Source organism: Olea europaea, chromosome 3 (genome assembly GCF_002742605.1).
Source record: "Olea europaea var. sylvestris chromosome 3, O_europaea_v1, whole genome shotgun sequence".
Taxonomy (NCBI): domain Eukaryota; kingdom Viridiplantae; phylum Streptophyta; class Magnoliopsida; order Lamiales; family Oleaceae; genus Olea; species Olea europaea.
Genome location: NC_036239.1, coordinates 10,091,789 through 10,099,252, shown reverse-complemented (window position 1 = coordinate 10,099,252; position 7,464 = coordinate 10,091,789).

The following is a 7,464-nucleotide window of genomic DNA, read 5'->3' as shown; positions in this document are numbered from 1 at the left end:
TTAAAAATAATATTTAAATGATCGTGTCTATAATATCATCTAGTGGCTTGGACTTTTATACAAAAAAAGTCCTAGGCATGGGCTGCTGCCTAGGTCCCCAAATATATGAAGGATCGAAAAATAACCTTTATTTTTTTAATTTTTTTAAGGCAGGCTTAATTAATAGGGAACAATATACTACATTATAAAAAACACATTTCAAAACTGACATTCTTGTCAAATTACTTCAAAATTCAGGTATTAATTTCATATTTATACATACACACACACAATTGACATACATTATATCCCCCACGAACCTCGGACCCCTACATATCTCACATCTCACCTACAGAAAATTTCCAAATTTGAGGACTCTATCTATAGGTTACTAGGTTACACCCAACCCCAGACGGAACCCTCATCCACCCACCCTACATCATCCCACCCCATCCCACTCCACCTATAGAAAATCTCCACAAATTTAAAATGTTTTCTTGGAGATTACACCCCACGCCGTGGAACCCCCGCACCCTATCCCATATTTGTGGCCAGGTTTATTGTCTGTGATTAGATTAGTAATCAAATTTGTCTTTAGTGTTACTGTCTGTGATCGTCTAATTTGTAACTGTATGCAATTGAGTCACTAACATGTATTATTTGGTGACAAAATGTGACCAAATTTATGTTCAGTATGATTAATTGTGACCAAATTTATTTTCAATGTGACTGCTTGTGATCAAATCAATATTAACTGTGATGATATAGGATCAAGTCACAATCAATCACAATTAACATAAAATCGATCACAACCAATCATAATAAACACATAATTGGTCAAAGAGAGTCACCACAAACAAATCTGCACATATTGTAGACTAGCACCACAATCTACCGTCAATCACCACCACTATCACCTTCAATGCACCACTATTACCACCTTTAAGTCAAATCCACGACAATGATCGACACCAATCAAATGTCGTGCTACCTTACCCTATTGCCTCCAGCAACACAACTACTGCCAACATCACCACTACGATCACTTAACAAACAACAACAACATCACCACCAACAACCAACAATCACCAACAAAAACCATAAAATATAGACAAACCACAAACTATCGACGTTCAACTAATAGACAATGTCAATGTTGTGCGCTGCGCTCGATGTTCAACATCACCATAAGAGGTGTTGCACGACGTATGTATCGGGCATCACCGTTTGTGCAGCGATGATGGAGCAAATTGTCAATGCCTCTTGTGGGTTAGATCATCGACAACGCTCATGGTGCAAATTGCCATCACTGCTTGTCGCATGTAGTATTCCAATGGAAAAGTAACATTCATGCTACATGTCACTACGAGTAGCAATGCTAGAAATAAGAGTGGTAGAAAGGTTGGGGTAGAAAGGGTGATGAAGATAGGAAGAAGGTGAGAAAATATTTAAGGCCTGAAAATGAATTTCAATTTGGGATGAATGGGGATGGGTGGGGTGAATATGTATATTAGGTTTAATTAAATTTTTATTACTTATAATTATTAAAATTTAATTAGCACCTAATTTTAAAATGATAATTAACTCCCTTATTTTTGAAAATTAGACTTTATATGTAGGTTTCTAGGTAATTTTCCCTAATTACTTTTATAATGTAATTTTGAATGAAATCATCAATAGTCATAATTTTTAAGGCCCGTAAGATAAGTCTACCTTCAAAAATCACTAATAAGTAATAATGCCTGCTTTCTATTATTATTATTATTATTATTATTATTATTATTATTATTATTATTATTATTATTACTACTACTACTACTACTACTACTACTACTACTACTACTGTAACTTTGAACATTTCTAATTATTATAAAAACTATTTTCAACCATTGAGCGAAAGCTTTTTTCAAATATAATACAACATCTATAAATCAATACTCAGTAAATTAATAATCCCTATTATATAGTAATTTTTATTGTCTCGACTTGGACTAATGTGCTGGTATTTATCCAAAAAAGAGACTAGGACGAACCCTTCCCACCATTCGCGAAGTATGAAGCAATATGCGAGAAAAATAAAAGTATAAAGGGTGCAAACCTTTACCTCATCCGAACTCAATACATGTGGGTAAATGAACAAAGCATGTCACTTTTAACAAAATCAATTATAAGCTAGCAATAAGGAGCTATCCTCTATTATTTTCCTAAAATGATCAAATTACAAATGGAGCTTTGACTAGGGCAAATGAATTGATCAAGCTCACAATTGAAGCCGATTACATACCATGAAAGACTTAATGAAACGTTGAGTTCATGATGTTTGATTCGACCTCGCCTTATGATGCTATCAAATTTTATTATGAAGCTATCCTCATTAAATCATGATTAACTATAATAACTCATACCCTAAATTCTGAAAAACCAAATTATATTGATTTTTCAAGATATCAATTCAAAGGGTATTGTCTTGCGAAAACTAGAGATTGTATCTGTGGGAAGAGAAGCGAATAAAATTATCTAAAGATGATTCATTCAAATCTCGCTTCAATTATTTTTATTATAAAAATGTCTAGTTCAATTTTTTTATTATAGACTTGTGACACTCTTGGTTTATTCTCTTTCATTAGGCATGTTCTACAAATTTTTAAAAATGGTTTCAAACTTGGTTTGACTAGTTTGGTCTTGATGAGACGATTTTATCCAATCTTACTCATCAAGGATTCGAACATTTCAAGAATGAGGCAAAAAATATTTTAAAGTCTCATGAAAATCTTTTATTTCAATTTGCTCTTAATCTCAAAGTTTTGTGTATTTTCTATTGGGATTTCCATATCATTGAAAATACAAAATCCAATTTCTGTGTCAAGAAAATTGTTAGACGATTCAAAATCAGATGGTTGTCAAAATATCATGAGACTAACTGCTGTCCCAAGGCTATTAGCTCTTGGATTCAAGAACAAAGGAATATTGATATTACAAAGCTTTCTCAAAAAGAAGAAGAAAACATATCGATTTCCTTACAGAAAAATCAAGGCTTCTTTCCATGCTTAATCAGTATAAGACTTTGAAAAAATTAACAATTATTTCAAAGAAAATTGCCAATTTAGCTGAAGCATTATCAAAGAGAACAAAATCCGTTGATGACTCTTCTCAATTTGATTTATGATTGCTATGGACTGAATATTGATGAACTAATTACCCAGGAGACTCAAAAGCATTCAAAATGACTATATGAACCCAGCTATCTTGATGAATACAGAAATTATCGGGCTCATAATGCAAGAAATGTATTGTTTCAAATGTGCCTATCACCTCAAAAGTTATTTTTGCTAGCAATACCAACACCCAAAGAAGACAACTTTAATAAAGCAGCTTTAAACTAGATTCCAATTATTCAAAAGGCTGGAAGAAGACGATAGAATTTTAAAAATCATGGCCAACAACGGACTATTTACAAAGACAGTTATTATTGAAATAATTGTCCTTCAAGATTATTCAATTAAGTTCAAGAAATTTTTGAATCTGAGGAGATCAAGTATAAAAGCAATCGATAGCTCAAGATCCTCAACTGTTAGCAGAGGATAAAACATCTTCAAGAAAGTTTAGAAACCTTGTATCAATTTTTAAATTTCTTTTAAATCTTTTATTTTCAAACCTGTACTTTCAATCTTGTATCTTGTATTTTCAATTTTATATTTGAATTAAATCAAAATATTTCTTCCTCATTTATTGTGTTCTTACGCTATCTTTTATCACCATTTATCACCTAGGCCTTCTTTGGTATCAGAGCCTTAATAGAATGAAGCGAGGTTACTATGATTTATCATTCTAGTTATTGTGTCAAAAGAAAATTTGATTTTAGCCTAGATGTCTACTGAATAGTATTGGGCAGCCCATGTTGCCAGAGTAGGTGTGTCAAGAGGTCTCGTTGTAGGTTTGATGAAAGTCAGTTTGTCCTAAAACATAGTGTCTATAGTGGTAAGTCATTTTAATTTTACTTTATTCAATTATATCCTTAATGTCGAACTGGTTTAGGAAATCAAGTATTAATAGAGATAATAGTGTTTCAAACGCTTTTCAAAATGAAGAAGAATTAGATCATCCAACATCTGCATCAAATGATTTCAATTTTCGTGAATTTTAGATTACTCAAATTGAACAAAAATTACATAACTAGAGTATTCCAAAGGTGGACAAAAGTTCCATCTATGAAATAGAAAAGTTTGATTTTCATCAAAATTATATTATCAAAACTCTTGAGTAAACTCTACCTATTAAAAATCAAAATGTTTATATTAATTTATTTTCATAAGATGCTATTCAATCTCTTAGGAAGAAATTTAAATATATTCATGTGAAATTAGTTCAAACTACTTTAAAAAATAATCTTTCAATTTGATTTGGACATTCTTATTCTCTTAACTCTCAAATATAAGAGACTTCTCAAATTTGAAAATTCATTACTATCTGGTCTAGAATCGAATCTAGAAAGTCATCCCATATTCTCAAATTGTTGTCCAAAATTTGCAATCAATTTAAATGATAAAGCTATTCTCAATGCTCTAAATCTTCATATATATAAAAAAAAAAAAAAAAAAAATTTTAAATTTCATAAAATGCATTTGCTGTAATATAGAGAATATATTACAAATTTATGAACACTCAATTCAATATTCATACTCTTTGATCATCTCCAAAAGAAGAAAGACTTCCTGTAGAAGTCAATCCTCTTCATTCCAACAACATGATTCTTAAAGGAATACCATGGAACCTTCAATCTATAGGATTAGAATGGGATTTTGAGAATGCTCATAATCCAATTCCTTTCATTACTCAAACAACTCTGAATCAAATTGTTTCTTTTCCAAGTGGACATGTAAAGATGATTTTTAAAGGATCATTATCTAAAAGTCTTCAAAAATCATACTCTCCTAGATCTGAAGATAAATCAAAGTCATGTCTTTTCAATTTGCAAGATTTTCAACATCTTCTCTAAAAAGAGTTGATTTTACTCATAATATTCCAAAACCTCAATATAATACTGACAAAAATGAAGAATAAGAACAACTTGGTTCCCCAACTTTATCTGATATGCTACCTAATCCTTCCTAAAGATTAGATAACCAATGTAATGTTATTTCTTCTATAATTGATAGAAGAAATGAGTTCAAGACTGATCAATCTCCTGTTGTCATAAATTTTAGAAAATTACTTAGAAAAGCTTCTAGAAAGAGAAAAATTGAATCATTTTAGGAAGAATTTTATGCTTTTTCGGAAAATTTAAATTTTAATGAGTGAGCATATTTCAAAGTTTATAACAAAAAACCAACCGAAGGAAAAACTACTCAAATTACAAATACACCAAAAAGGATATAGAAAACGCCTTCTAGTGATACTTTTGAAACTTGTCATCCTCCTACGCAAAAAATAGTTGTTTCTCAAGGAAATATGGAAATTCTTGCTTTTCCTCTCAAGAAAATATCTTCTGAACGATCAGATGAATCTGGACTCATAGCAAAAGATATTAAAAATATTCAAGTTCAAAACAATTATACACATATTGTTTTACAATCTTTGTGTTCGCAACTCAATAGAATTGAGACCAATTCTAAATCTGAAGCTTCCTCTTCCAAAAATATCAATAAAGGAAAGATAACTGTCAGTTCTTTATTCAAGTCACATGAGGCAGTTCCTCAATTAGGAAGTCTTAATACCAAAGCCAATGTTTCAAAAAAACTAGCTATTCAGTTATCCAAATTATCATCCTCTGAATCAAAAATAATTAATACTATTGATAAACTTTAATCTCAATTTGTTGATGAAGAAATTCTCCATGTTAACAAATTAAGAGGTCAAAAGAATAATTATTCAAAAGTCCCCCCTTATTATCCTCAAAATACACCCCCTAATTTACTCTTTGAAGAAAAGACAAGATATCAAAGAGTTTATCATGGTCAATCCGGAGTTGAATGGAATATTGATGGTCTCACAAAATATCAACTTATTGAAGCCCCGCGGCGGGGTGGGGGAATTGTATCCATGTATAATTGGGCATAAGTCTCCCAACTCTTGGAGTGATCCTATTTTTAGGGTATGTTTGATAAGCCAAAATTTTCCCTAGAAAATGGAAAATCAATTCCAACTTCTACTTTTGCATTGTTTAATAGCATTTTTTTTTACCTAGAATTCATTTTCCACTTTTTTTGCCACCTAAGCTGAATTCCACATTTTCCTTGAATTGAAATTCTCACCAATATGATGAGAATCCAATTCCAATCACTATACCATTATTATTATTATTATTTTTATTTTGGAAATGGAAACAAATTCTAAGAATTATTGTAAAAAAATATTTTCTTTTAATTGACAATTTTCATATAAAATAAAGTCAAACGAACACCAAAAGATAGATAATTTTCTTGATGATTTTTTTTTGCAATGGAAACAAGTTTCATCCCCAATACCAGTAGATTCTATCCCTTTAATTGACAATTTTCATATAAAACAGAGCCAAACAAACACCAAAAAAACACTTTTATTTCAACATACTCCACGTGAAAAATTATACTAATCAAATATAATAATTTATAATTTTCAGAAAAATAATTTCTAAACAATTTAATTCCCTGAAATTCATTTTCTTTTCACCTAAATTCCATTTTTACAATCAAACGAAGCCTTAGATCATATATGAAAGAACTCGTTGAAACTGCTTCAAGAATTTTAAGGTAAAATCAATTACTTGTAGTTGATTGTGACAAGACAATGCCCTTTTCATTAAATATTACACAGCTAAAGTATGCATTTACTCCTACGCTCAAAGATAGCCACTTATTTTATTAGTGTTTTGAAAATTGATAATTCAATTTTTCATTAGAATTAGATTGAAAACATGAATCCCTATATTATTAGTCCTTTTTTCCCTATTAAAAAAATAGATATGCTATACTCTTTTCATGTGACAACATGAACCCCTATTTGTCTATTATTATTTTAAATTTTTGTCTCAAACTAATTTTCAACCACATCATTCTCACAATAAAATATTTTGTATATAAACTCAAAAAAAAAATTTCTGCTCTTTAAACATACATTATCCAAAAATTTACATAGTCAAAATTTCATTCTCTTAAAAATGGTAGTCAAGCTGGGGCTGAATTGCATTTAAAGGTAACTATCTTATACAAGTAAATTGTTCTCTACGAAGCTACTTCAACAGAATGTTAACAATGCTAAATGATCGATTCTTTAAATTGTAGTCAAGATTCCATAGGCAACAAAATCAATATTTGCTCCCTTCGAAATTTCTTGTTTCTTTATCCTAACAAAGACTGAAGAAACCAGTAAATAAACAATATAAAAGTGAATAAGATTGAACAATATCTACATTTATAAAATAGACTTCAACTCAAATTTCTAGTATAATCGAAAAATAAATCTTCCAGTCGATCAATCGATCGATCGATCGAGAGAGAGAGAGAGAGC